This window comes from Dioscorea cayenensis, chromosome 10, assembly GCF_009730915.1.
Source record: "Dioscorea cayenensis subsp. rotundata cultivar TDr96_F1 chromosome 10, TDr96_F1_v2_PseudoChromosome.rev07_lg8_w22 25.fasta, whole genome shotgun sequence".
NCBI lineage: Eukaryota > Viridiplantae > Streptophyta > Magnoliopsida > Dioscoreales > Dioscoreaceae > Dioscorea > Dioscorea cayenensis.
In genome coordinates this window covers 19,147,090-19,161,796 of record NC_052480.1, presented here as the reverse complement: position 1 = coordinate 19,161,796, position 14,707 = coordinate 19,147,090, and positions in this window count along the sequence as shown.

The window sequence follows — 14,707 nt, the reverse complement described above, 5'->3', positions numbered from 1 at the left end:
TGCATTTTATTTTATTTTTCTTGTTTTTAGACTTGTTCACTCAGAAAGGATTCTCCTTCTGAGTTTATTTTCATTTTTTGCATCATCGAGTTGTATTCATTGCTTCATCTTTTATATACACTCGAGTTATTTTGTCTTTATTGAGCTTCACTGAACCCCCTCGTGTATGCGTGCAGATGGTCTTGTCTTCTTGGGAATTGAGAATTAGTCATGGGCACGGCCAAGGTGCTGAGGCACTTGGCCGTGTGAGCTTCACAACCCGTCGGAACACTACTCCCATGGAATTAGCTTCATCAAACGCAACACTAGGAGTCTGGGGAGTATTGTTTTGATTGGTTACCCCACATCTATTTTTGAATGATATATATATTTTGAGTGAGCTTGCATGTGAACATTGGGGACAATGTACAACTTAAGTGTGTGGGGGAGTTTCATAATGCGCACATCTTTTCTATTATTCTTGATTGTTATATGCTCACATAGCCAATGGCGGTTCACCTTAGTTGCAATGATTGCATTCTTAAGTTTAGGAGAATTTCTAACATTGAATGTTTTCATGCTCTAGTTCTTGCTTGAATTTTTAGGAATTTTTGCCCAATTTACACATAGTGCACTACTCACTCTTTGTACTCTATTGGAAACTCATGTTTGATGTTAAAGGGACTAGTTAGGTTTATTTTTTTCTGCTAAATTCTAAAAAAAAAAAAAAGAAAAGAAGGAACAAAATAGTTTTATTGTTTATTTGTGTTTGTTGGGTGGAAAGAGCTACCACCTATGAAGTATGAAGCTACTCTCATAAGTCGGATACTAGTTATGCCCTAATGAGAGAAAGAGCTATCTCATAGGATGAATGAAAGCTACCACTCGGGTAGGAAGAACTACCACCTCGAAAGTGTGAAAGCCACCTTAGCGGCCGCTTTTGAAAGAGCTATCTTAGAGGATGTGGAAAGGCCAAGCACTTTCAATATTTTCTTCGTTAATGCACAGAATGTTTTAATGTTTGCTTGAAGACAAGCAAATACTTAAGTGTGGCGGTGTTTGATAAGTGCTTGTGCGATATGAATGCGAAGCGTTCATTCCTTATGTTGAGCATTACTTTTCTTGGGTTTTTACACTAATATGTGTGTTTTTATGTTATTTTTATGCAGGTAGGGTTGTGAGGCCGAGTATGAAGGAAATAGGCCAATGTGGATCACAATGCACCAATTTCGGAGGAAATCTTGCTAAGGTTCAAACGCGAAGACATAGGTAAGGTGTGAGATGCTAGAGTGTGTGCCAACCTCCTCGTATGCGAGTGGGCACATCCATTTGGAGGGGCACAAAGGCGGTCACATTCGAGCATTCTAACTTATGCACATAGAACAAGAGCTCCACCAACGTGTACACCATTGAAGAAGCAAGTGATCCAAGATGTGAACGTGTGCCCGTTGCGTTACCCTGATGAAAGTATGGAATTGGGAAGCTATTCAGGTTGAATACTTTAGCAGAACACTGTAACAACATTGTAGCATATACTGTAGCAACACAGCTCACAGCCGGCCGAGAAACCAGAGAAACAGAGAATCCACACGGGCATGTGGAAATTATCCACGGCCGTGTGGAAATTTCGCACGGGCGCGTGGAGCACCCATGCCCATGTAGTCGCCTCGATTCCGATCTATTTAAAAGCCGATTTAGCCCTGATTTTGGTATTCTTTTCTCCACCTTTTCCCTAACTTGAGAGAGGGTTTCAGCTACGGTTTCGAGGGGTATTGGCCAAGGTTTTGGAGAGGTTCTACGGCTCTGACATCGTCATTCCTTAGGAATAAGGTTGGTAGGGGAGCTTCCGTCGAGGTGTATCCTATACCGGACGAGGGAATCCTTGGACGATGAGTAAAGGACTTTCCACAAGACCATCGACACGACTATCAAGGGGGTTACTTTATGGATTCATTGCTTTTACATTCTATTTCTTTGATTGTACTTAGCCCCATGGAGAGCTAAAGCCCTAGTGGGTACTCGGGTATTGTGAACCCTAGGATGTATTTGCTTCTTTGAACCTCTTTATTATGCTTTCAATAAATTGATGTTTATTGTGAGTTCGAACCTTGAATGCTTGATTGTATGAATATTTCCCCTAGAGTGACGCTAGGGTTGAGAGTTCTTGTTGGTAATCTTGTGAGTGAGTGACACACCACGAGCGTTAGACAAAGCTAGGTCGGAGAGGGTTGAGAGGGTGAGTCGAGATGTACAGGAGCGTCCCCTTTCCCCTCCAGCGTGATAGATTCTACCTCTGTTCCTCGACTTCTTTGAGGCCATAATAGAGTGAATGGTCTAAGGGATGAACTTCCACTGGGGCTTAGTTGTGTGTGTAACAGAGTGAAGGGTTGAGGTGATCTTAGTATCTAGGGCTTAATTGTGGTTAGGGACCTTGCACCTGCACCAAAGGGTTAGGTCTATAATTAGGAAGAGATTTATCACTTGGAATCCCTAGAGCTCATTGCAACTCTATGCGAGTGCGAGGTGTTGAGATTGTTCGATTTCTCCTCCGGGACATGTATAGAGTTAGGCATAGTTGACCTTAGATTTGGGACTATGTAATTAAGGATTTCCACGACTCACCATTGCATTGATTAGGAAGCATAATAAAGGGTTCTTGCAATTGAAACAATTATCCTAGGTGGAGCATTATCCGGGTACCCCATCTTTACCGATTGCCTTACCCCCTTCTTTACTTGTGCTCTCTTACTTGTTGCTTTTACTGTTGAGAATTGAATCATTATCACACTCATTATCATTGATCTTTTACATAGCTAAGAATTGAATGAAGTATTTTTATTCTCTACTCCCTGTGGATTCGATACCCGCTCACCCGGGATTATTACTTCGACAAACCCGTGCACTTGCTAGATATACGCAAGGGGACCTTGTCAATCACCATTATGATTTGTTCTAAAAAAAAAAAAATTATTTCACACTTTCTTATTCTTCCATCATTCTCATTTGTTTTCTTTTGTCATGTCTTACTTTTTCTTGCAAGGATTTTAAATGATGATTGACCCAGTCGTTGCTCTATATTTGTAGGTCGAAGCTCTCAGTAAGAAAGTTGATAGAATTGTTATTTCGCGACAACAAAACATTCCATGTTATAACGCATATCATCCAATTGAAGTGGGCTACCCAAACGTATTATGGGATAATGGTGAACAACATTGGGAGGCACCTCAAGAGGAATATCAAACGGGTGAGATACTCGGAGAGGATCCATTTCCATTACAAAGAGTATTAGCTAACTTTATTGAAGCATTCGATGTCTCCATCCAAAATATGTTGACCACACGAAGATGTCATGAAGCCTCCTATAAAAACCTTGAGCATCAACTAGGAGGGATACTTGACACACTCTCTAGGGAACAACAAGTTTTTGAGCAAAAACAAGTAAAGTTCCTTATAGAGAAGATGTGGTAGTGAATGACAATGAAGAAGTGGGACAGAATGAGTATGATGTTATCGAGATTGAGAGGATACAAGAAGAACCGTTCATTTAATGTGATAATTGTTTGAGTGGACAGTATGTTTGTGAGCAAGAAATGGTGCAAGGAGAGTTGGGGAAGATATATTTCTTTCAAGTTGAAATGGAAGAAGACGCCAATCCTAAGGTAATGGAACAAGCATCTCTCTTTGGGATTAATCAACTCATAAATTGCAAGAACGAGATTTTGGGTTTGGAAGAAGATGTGGGTAGGAGATTGAAGCCATCCAATGACCCACCTGTGCTAAGCTTGGACAATTCCCAACCCAAATTGTTTCCGTGGAGGCCAAATGTAAGATGGTTGGACTCTCCAACAAATATTCCACCCCGACAAGTAGATTTTTGGTTTATAGGAAGAAGCTATGCAATATCAAGTCGGGAGGAACACACTCTTTTCAAGCCCCCATAAGGTAAGGAAGAGGTACGTCAAGCTAAGTGATGTAAAACAAGCGCTTCTTGGGAGGCAACCCAAGCAATTACTGTTTTCATAGTTTTTAGTTTAGTGTTTGCATGAATAAGAGCTTGAGTGTTGGTGTTTTGATTCTTATATGCCATTGCTATGCTTTTCTTGTGGACCGTTAGTGTTATCTTGTGCTTTCGTGTGTTTTGGTGAAGTTTGGTCGTTTAAGCTCTATTTCATATTTTTCACTGGTAAAATTTGCATAATAGGGTAGGCTCTGAGTGTGTAAACATGTTCAGAGATTTTTTTGCAGAGCCTGCAGGTTTTTCCAAAGCATCTAGTGAAAACGCACGGGTGTGTGGAATTTTCGCACGCCCGTGTATATGTATTGTGAGCACATCCAGAGAAGGTACAGGGGCATGCGGCTGCCCCTGTGAATGACCATGCGACTATAACACGCTCGTGGGTAATTTCCGCACGGCCGTGTGAATTCCTGCATAGTTGGGCGGATTATCCCGAGAGCACACAGGTGCGTGGACTCGCCCCTGTGAGCGACCTTGTGAACCACACACGGGCGTGGGTAATTTTCACATGCCCGTGCAAATCTCTGCAGAGGATATCTCCATCCGGAGAAGACACAGGGGCGTGCGTTTGCCCCTGTGAGTTGGGCCTGTGAATGTCCAAGCCCGTGTAGAATTTTCGCACGGGCGTGGGTCTTAGTGAATTTTTTCGGTTGCATGGAGAGTCCACAGGGGCGTGCGTCTACCCCTGTGGGTGGGGCACACAGACGTGGGTAGTTTCCACATGACCGTGTGATTGTATAGAAATGCTAGAACCGCAGGTTTTCTTTAAAATATTTTCGGTTTTCTTCATCTTTTCACCCTCAAACATTTTGAGAACACATCTTTCCTCTCTCCTGACCTCTCACCATCGTTTTAGAGGGTTGTTAATTGAGTTTTCCGGCTGTTTTCTAGTTTTTCATTCTCATTTTGTCGGTAAGCTTCTGTTTCTCTTTTCTTTGCCAATCTTCATTTATTTTGAGGCACTAGCGTCATCTTCACCAGAAGCGGAAATAGATGTACTAGCTATTGACACCGACACTTGAGGTGTCTTTACCTTCTTTGTTCTTATTTTTCACATTTTATTTTCTGCATTTTATTTTTGGATTTGTATACTCATAAAAGGATTTTTCTTTTACGAGTTTATTTTTCATTTTGTTGTCTCGAGTTGTATTCATTGCTCTATCTTTTTGTATACTCGAGTTGTTTTTTTGTTTTTATTGAGCTTCATCGAACCCCCTCGTGTATGCGTGCAGATGGTCTTGTCATCATGGGAATTGAGACTTTGTCATGGGCACGGCCAAGGTGCTTCGGCACTTGCCTGTGTAAGCTTCACAACCCGTCGGAACATTACGCCCAAGGACTTAGCTCCATCAAACGCAACACTAGGAGTCATGGGAGTATTTTTTTGATTGCTTCTCCCACACATATTCTTCATTGATATACATTATGAGTGAGCTTGCATGTGTACATTGAGGACAATGTACAACTTAAGTGTGTGTGGGGGAGGGGGGAGTTTCATAGTGCACACATCATTTCTATTGTTCTTGATTGATATATGCTCACATAGCCAATGGCGGTTCACCCTAGTTGAATTGATTGTACTCTTGACTTTAGGAGAATTTTTAACATTGAAAGTTTTCATGCTCTAGTTCTTGCATGAATTTCTAGGAATTTTTACACAATTGACATTTGTTGCACTACTCACTCTTTAAATTCTTTTGGAAGCTCATGTTCGATGTTAAAGGGACTAGTTATAGTTGTGTTTTATGTAAAAAAAAACATGAAAAAAAAACAAAAAGAAAAAAAAATGGAAAATGAAAAGAAAGAACAAAATAGTTTTATTGTTTATTTGTGCTTGTTGGGTGGAAAGGGCTACCACCTATGAAGTATGAAGCTACTCTCATAAGTCAGATACTATCTATGCCCTAATAAGGGAAAGAGCTATCTCATAGGATGAGTGAAAGCTACCACTACGGTAGAAAGGGCTACCACCTCGAAAGTGTGAAAGCCACCTTAGCGGCCGCTTTGGAAAGGGCTACCTTAGAGGATGTGTGAAGCTACTACCATCTTTGAAATTGTTGTCACTTTTGTAGATAAATAAGTCCCTTGTACTTAGAATTTTGAGGAGTATACCTTAGCTTGTTTTGAGTGAGTTCACACACGTACACGATTTCGGGTTTGTTGTTTTTTTTTATTCAAGTTTTTTGCTAGAGCTTTGATTTTTTGTATTTAATGTTGAAATTTCCCTTACTTGTAGAATGCTCTCTTTGTATACTTTGGTGAACCTACCACCAAGCACTTTCAATATTTTCTTCATTGATGCACAGAATGTTTAATTTTTGCTTGAGGACAAGCAAAATCTTAAGTGTGGGGGAGTTTGATAAGTGCTTGTGTGATATGAATGCGAAGCATTCTTTCCTTATGTTGAGCATTACTTTTCTCGGGTTTTACATTAATATGTGTGTTTTTATGTTACTTTTATGTAGGTAGGGTTGTGAAACCAATTATGAAGGAAAGAAGCCAATGTGGATTACAATGCACCGATTTTGAAAGAAATCTTGCTAAGGTTCAAACGTGAAGATATAAGTCAGGTGTGAGATGCTAGAGTGTGTGCCAACCTCCCCGTATTTGAGTTTGCACAACCATTTGGAGGGGCACAAGGGCAGTCACACTCAAGCATTCCGACTTATCCATCATTGAAGAAGCAAAGCGATACACGGTATAAACGTGTGCCCGTTTATGTTACCTCAATGAAAAGTGGATTTGGGAGTATTTTTGGAAGAGTGCTGTAGCAAATCACTGCAGCAAACACTGTAGCAATTAATGTTTACAGCCGGCCGAAAATGACAGTTTCAGAGAATCCACACAGGCATGTGGAAATTACCCACGCCCATGTGGAAATTCCACATGGGCATGTGAAAAATCCACAGGCCCGCGTAGTCACCCGATTACAGCCCTATTTAAAGCCGATTCAGCCCTGATTTTAGCATTCTTTTCTCTATCTTTTCCCCAACTTGAGAGAGGGCTTCAGCTAGGGTTTTGAGGGGTATTGGCTAAGGTTTTTGAGAGGTTCTACGGCTCCGACATCGTCATTCATGAGGAAGAAGGTTGGTAGGGGAGCTTCCGTCGAGGCGTATCCTATACCGGACGAGGTAATCCTTGGACAATGAGTAGAGGACTTTGAACAAGATCATTGACATGACTATCGAGGGGGTTACTTTATGGATTCATTGCTTTTACATTCTATTTCTTTGATTGTACTTAGCTCCATGGAGAGCTAAACCCCTAGTGGGTACTTGGGTATTTGTGAACCCTAGGATGTATTTGTTTCTTTGAATCTCTTTTTTACGCTTTCAATAAATTGATGTTGATTGTGAGTTCCAACCTTGAATGCTTGTTTGTATGAACATTTCCCCTAGAGTGACACTAGGGTTGAGAGTTCTCGTTGGTAACCTTGTGAGTGAGTGACACACCACGAGCGTTAGACACAGCTAGGTTGGAGAGGGGTGATAGGGTGAGTCGAGAGGTACAGGAGTGTCCCCTTTCCCCTCCGACGTGATAGATTCTACCTCCGTTCCTTGAGTTCTTTGCGGCCATAATAGAGTGAATGGTCTAAGGGATGAACTTCTGCTAGGCTTAGTTGCGCGTGCAACGGAGTGAAGCGTTAAGGTGATCTTAGTATCTAGGGCTCAATTATGGTTAGGGACCTTCCACCTTGACCAAAGGGTGAGGTCTATAATTAGGAAGAGATTTATCACTTGGAATCCCTAGAGCTCATTGCAACTCTATGCAAGTGCGAGATGTTGAGATTGTTCGATTTCTCCTCTGGGACATGTATAGAGTTAGGCATAGTTGACCTTAGATTTGGGACTATGTAATTAAGGATTTCCATGACTCACCATTGCATTGATTAGAAAGCATAATAGAGGGTTCTTGCAGTTGAAACAATTATCCTAGACGGAGCATTATCCGAGTACCCCATCTTTATCGATTACCTTACCCCCTTTCTTTACTTTCACTCTCTTACTTGTTGTTTTTATTGTTGAGAATTGAATCATTGTCACACTTATCATCATTGATTTTTCACATAGCTAAGAATCGAATAAAGTATTTTTATTCCCAATTCCCTTTGGATTCGATACACGCTCACCCGGGATTATTACTTCGACAAACCCGTGCACTTGCGGTATATACACGAGGGGATCTTGTTAGGGGTTTAGCTCTCCTTGGAGCTAGATACAATCAATGAAATCGATGTAAAAACAAATTATCCATAGAAAAACCCCCTCGTTAGTCATGGCGATGTCTTATGGAGAGTCCTCTACACATCGCAAGGGTCCCTTCATTCGGCCTAGGATACACCTCGTCGGATCGGTGCCGATGAAAGCTCTCCCACTAACATTCTTACAAATGGCACATGATGTCGGAGCCATAGAACCTCTCGAAAGCCCTTGCCAATATCTCTCAAAACCCTAGCCGCCACCCTCTCTCAAGTTGGGGGAAAGATGGAGCAAAGAATGCTGAAATCGGGGCTGAAATCGGCTTTTAAAGGGTTAGAATCAGGATTCCACACTCCCGGTTGGGCGCCCATGTGGATTCTTTGTTTCCCTGTTTTCTTGGGCGGTTGTAAATAGTGCTACTGCAGTATTTTGCCTATAGTGTTTTCTACGGTATCCTGCTACAGTACCGGCCTGAAACACTCCCGAATCCATACTTTCATCGAGGTAACGGAAGGGGGCACACATTTATGTCGTGGATCTTCTTGCTTCTTTAATAAAGGACATGTTGGTAGAGATCTTGTTCTGTATGCACAACTTAGAATGCTTGAATGTGATTGCCCTTGTGCCCCTCCAAATAGTTGTGCTAACTCGAGTACGAGGAGGTTGGCACACATTCCTGCATCTGGATCCCTACCTATGTCTTTGCATTTGAGGCTTAGCAAGATTTCCTCCAAATTAGTGCATTACGACCCACATTGGCTTCTTTCTCTCATAATCGACCTCACAGCCCTACCTGTATGAAAGTAACATAAATACACCCATATTAGCATTAAAACTCGAGAAAAGTAATGCTTAATACAAGGAATGAATGCTTCGTATTCTTATCGGACAAGCACTTATCAAACTCCCCCACACTTAACCTTTTGCTTGTCCTCAAGCAAAGATTAAAACATTATATGCATAGATGAAGGAGACATTAGAAGTGCTTCGCCTTAGGTTCACCAAAGCATACAAAGAGTGTATTCTACAAGTACGGGAAATTTCAACACTAAATACAAAAAATCAATACTCTAGCTAAAAACTTGAATCAAAAAGGTCGACAACTTGAAATCGTGTAAGTGTGTGAACTCACTCAAGTCACCGAATGTATATTCCTCAAAGTTCTACGTACAAGGGACTTATTTATCTACAAAAGGTGACAAAAATTCAAAAAGGGTAGTAGTTTCACACATCCTCTAAGGTAGCCCTCTCCAAAACGGCTGCTAAGATGGCTTTCACACTTTCGATGTGGTAGCTCTTTCTACCAGGGTTGTAGCTTTCACACATCCCATGAGATAGTGCTTTCTCTCATTAGGACATAACTAGTACCCAAATTATGAGAGTAGCTTCATGCATCATAGGTGGTAGCTCTTTCCACCCAACAAGCACAACTAAGCAACAAAACTATTTTGTTTTTTCTTTTCATTTTTTCATTTTTTTTAGAAATAACACAAGAAACAACTATAACTAGTCCCTTATACATCAAACATGAGTTTCCAATAGAGTTCAAAGAGTGAGTAGTGCAACAAGTGTCAATCGGGAAAAAATTCCTAGAAATTCAAGCAAAAACAAGAGCATGAAAACATTCAATGTTAAAAATTCTCCTAAACTCAAGAATATAATCAAAGCAACTAAGGTGAACCACCATTGGCTATGTGAGAATGTATATCAATCAAAACTACTATAAAAGAGATGCGTGCACTATGAAACTCCCCTCTCCCCCACACTTAAGTTGTACATTGTCCCCAGTGTACATATGCAAGCTCATTCATAATGTAAATCAATTAAATTTAGATGTGGGAGAAGCAATCAAACCAATACTCCCCTGACTCCTAGTGTTGCATTTGATGGAGCTAAGTCCTTGGGAGTGTTGTTCCAATGGGTTTGGAAGCTCACACAGCCAAGTGCCGAAACATCTTGGCCGAGCCTATGACAAGTCTCAATTCCCAAGATGAAAAGACCATCTACACGCATACACGAGAGGGTTCATTGAAGCTCAAATATAAACATAAATTACTCGAGTTTATATAAAAGATAAGACAATGAATACAACTCGAGATACAAAATAAACTCAGAAGGAAAGTCCTCTCATTGTACTATAATATGTCGAAACGTTCCATGAACTCTGTATACTGTGGGGCCTGTACAGCCTTAATATCAGCATTCTCAGCTCGGGTCTCTGCTACCTCTGTTTGTATCACCCCCATAGCACTCTTGAGCCTCTCCAAATGATCATGGGCTCAAGATGGTGAAAACATGCGCACAGAGGGTGGGTCCTCTATCACCAGAGGCACCTCGGTCTCCATAGGTGCTGACTGAGGCTTGGGGACAAGCTGGGCAGCCTCGGCATCATCACCCTCTTCCTCAGCTATCTCTGGGACTAGTAGAACCAGAATATAAACCCATGTCCAAACCCTACGGACCATGCCCATTAATCTCATTATCTTTAGGCTCAGGGGCGTAGGTATACTCGTCTTCTCTGAGAAGATCACTCCCAATCTGGCATATTAGCCATGATGTCGAATGTACTCATTGACGATGTGCCCTAGATGGATTGGTATGCACTACATCATCGAAGACAAGCATGCAAGCTCCCCGCTTTGCTCGAACGCCCGATGCTATCACCATGGCCATTCACCGACCTTCTCATGAGGGTATGTAGCTATCGATACGCAGGTTGAGAAAGACATGTGGCCTTGGACACCCCCGGCTGATACTGGCCCTGACCACATAATGCTCTGTAAGCTCTATGCGGGGTCAAGGCTCCACGAAAATCTGTTGGTAACTGAGAGTACTCCTCAGTATCTGTAAATGCCTCATTGTACAAGCCGAGTTAAACTGAAGACTGAGTGATACTAAGACTATAGTGATGTCCAAATGCTTTGAACTGACATTGTAGAGGTCACCGAATCTCAAATAAGATCTGTCAAACTCGAATGACGATCGAACCTCTAGAGTAAGCTTCCGGATGGTTGGATCTCTAATCGATAATAACTACCTCCAACCACCGACTGAAACGAGATCCTCGACCTCATTAGCGAACTCATCCCCCTGCTGCAAATCTCTCAATATACTCGTGTCTAAGAACCGAGTTTGTCCGAACCCAAGTCTCGACAGACACTCAAAATGAGCCTGATGCTCGGGGATAGTGAATCTCATGCTTTCACACTCAGGAGACAACTCTCGCGGTCGCTTATGAGCTTGCTTCTTTGACCTGGGTGCCATAATTTACAAAATTAAAAAGAAAATCAATCAAACAAGTTAATTAAACATTACTGCAGAAATCCACATGGACGTGCAGAATTTTTGCACGCCCATGTGGATCCACGGGCCGTGAACAAACGCACAACCACGCCTCAAACTCGACAAATGCACCATTACAACGCTTCTCCTTCATTCTAAATATAAATAACCATTCTAATTCAAGGAACAAAGAATTATTGACTAGTTTTATTGATGAAAATCATGAATTTGCAATGGAAATCAAAGATAGGGCTAACCGTCGAGTTGAGATGAGAAAGCTTTGAAAACGGCCGGAAAACCAAGCAAAATCCTTCCAAATTGGCGATACGAGGTCAGGAAACAATAGAGGAGTGATCTCAGACTAATGGAGGATATGAGGGTGAAAAGAAACAATAATCCTTTTAAAAGGACTCGCGCCTCTTGGCATTCTGTACATTGGCACGAGCGTGCGGAAATTACCCATGCCCGTGTGTTTTCACAGGAAAGCCTCACAGGGGCAGATGCACGGCCCTGTACGCTCTCGGGAAAGCACTCACTGCCTCTGAACGCAAATACATGAGCGTGTGGGAAATATCCATGCCCGTGTGCCTGACCCACAGGGACAACCGCACGCCCCTATGGCATCTCTGGATATCCAAGAAAAATTGCTAAGTGTTCTGCACAGGCGTGGACATTCACAGGCCCAACTCACAAGGGCAGGTACATGCCCCTGTATCTTCTCGGGTGGGAGAGAGCTCCTCTGTAGTGATTCACACGAGCGTGCGAAAATTACCCAAGCCCGTGCGATTTTGATAAGGTCGCCCACAGGAATCGCTTGGTTATTCACAAGGGCGAGTCCATGCCCCTGTGCCTTCTCTGGATGACCTCGTAATGCAAATTCACTGGTGTGCAAAAATTCCAGACGGCCGTGTGTTTTCTTTGGATGACTTAGAAAATTCCTAAACATGTTTACACACTCAAAGTCTACCCTAATATGCAAATTTACCAGTGAAAAACATGAAAAATAGCTCAAACGGCCCAGCTTCGCCAAATCCACGTGAAAACACACGATGATAATTCAAAACCCATAATAAAATCACATCACAAGTGTATAAAAATTAAAGACACCATCACTCAACATTTTATTCATGCACACACTAAACTACTAAACTACGAAAATAGTGAACACTTGGGTTGCCTCCCAAGAAGCGCTTGTTTAACGTCACTTAGCTTGACGTACCTTGTCTTACCTCACAGGGGCTTATAGATGAAAGTTTCCCTCTTTACCATGGCTTGGAAACATGATGAGCAAAGTCTCTTAGAGGTAGAGGGTGAATTATCAGGGTTGGGACCACCTAGGAATGGTTCATCCATCTTCATCGGTTCACGCATGTCTCCAACAGCCTTGGAGCATTTCCGGTGGCGTATCCTAGTCCATGTTAATCAAGGCTTTGGAAGTCCATAAGAATGGTCTCCTAAGTATCAAGGGTATATCCACATCCTCATCAACGTCTAGCACTACAAAGTCAACCGGAAAAATGTTCTTGTCCACCTTGACAAGCACGTTTTCGATGATTCCCCTCGGATGTCTCACCGTTCGATCCACCAACTGCAAAGTTATCCGAGTAGGCCTAGGCTTGCCCAAGCCTATATTTTGAAAGAATGTGTATGGCCTAACATTGATATTGGCCCCTGAGGCCGCCAATGCCATTTCTTCACCTAGATTGCCAATATTACACGGAATGATGAAGCTTCCCGGGTCTTTCTTCTTGTTCGGCATGTTCTTTTGCAAAAAGCGCCGAGCAAGATTCATCTAAAATCATTGAAGCACTCTCCTCTAACTTCCTCTTGTTGGTCAACAAGTCTTTCAAGAATTTTGCATACGTAGGCATCTCAGCCAATGCCTCAACAAAGGGATATTGATGTGGAGTTGTTTGAACAAACTCAGAAACTTCTTGTACTATTCATCCCCTTGGTCATTCTTTAATCTAGAGGGATAAGGGATTCTTGGCTTGAAAGGTGGGGGTGCCACCTCCTTCTCTTTTCTTGCTCCCTTCTCAACCTCTATATCCTCAGGTGCGTGATCGTTGGGCTTCTCACTTGGAAGCTTACCCTCAACCTCATGACCACTTATCAAAGTGATCGCCTTCACATGCTCTCTAGGTTTGGTCTTGGTGTTACTCGGCAATCTTCCTTGTAGTTTTTCTGATAAGGACTTCGCAATCTGCCCTACTTGATTTTCAAGATTATGCAAAGAGGCGGTGTTGTTGCGAAGTGTAGCCTCAACTGATTGGAACCTTGTATCAGATAATTGCACAAACCTAGTTAAGGCCTTCTCCAAATCATTCATTCTGGTCTCCAAACCTGAAACTCTATTTTTCATATTTGGGGCTTGCTGTTGTTGTTAGAAACCCGGTGGCCCCATGGCTTTTTGTGGACCTTGGTTGCTCCACGAGAAATTGGGATGACTCTTCCAACCCGGATTGTAAGTATTACTGTATGGATTTCCTTGATTCCTCATGCCATTACCCACAAAACTGGCATTCTCAACTGAAGATACATCACCAATAGTAGTCACAGCTGATTGATCACCCGCAAGTGTACGGGATCGCCAAGTAATACCCTGTGAGTGACACAGGGGTTGTAGTATTCCACAGTGCCAAGGAAGTATTATTACTCACTCTTCATCTATTATCTAGCCTATGACTCTTAGTAGGAAGAACAAATAAAATAAAATAAACTTAACTAAGCTAATCCAATGTCCGGGTAACTAACACACATAAATAAATAAACAAAGGAATGCCAAGCAAGAGAAGGCGGTGTTTGGACGAAGAATCCCCCTAGGATTATCATTAAGTCCCGAACATGGATGGTTTAAAGTGTATTGACAACAGTTAAGACCTAGAGATCTCATAAATAGGTTAACCACAATTTCTCGGCAGTTAACCCCTAATCCCATACAAGTGTTAATCAGAATCTCTTCCCGATTAACCGACCTATGATTGCAATGAGTTTAAGGAGATCTCTAATAGGAGTAAACTTACTATTTTTCGGCTTAAACCTAGCATTGGAGGGCTACCAACATCCGATCTCTCGGCGTGTCGGCATAAGAAATCCCTTTCAACCTTTCCTAGATCTACTATACTTGAGTAGGTCACATCTATGCATACAACTCATAGTAGAATTATGGATCTCTCCATACATGTAATTCTAGACATGAAAGCACGAAAAATTGAATCTCAAACAACCATCA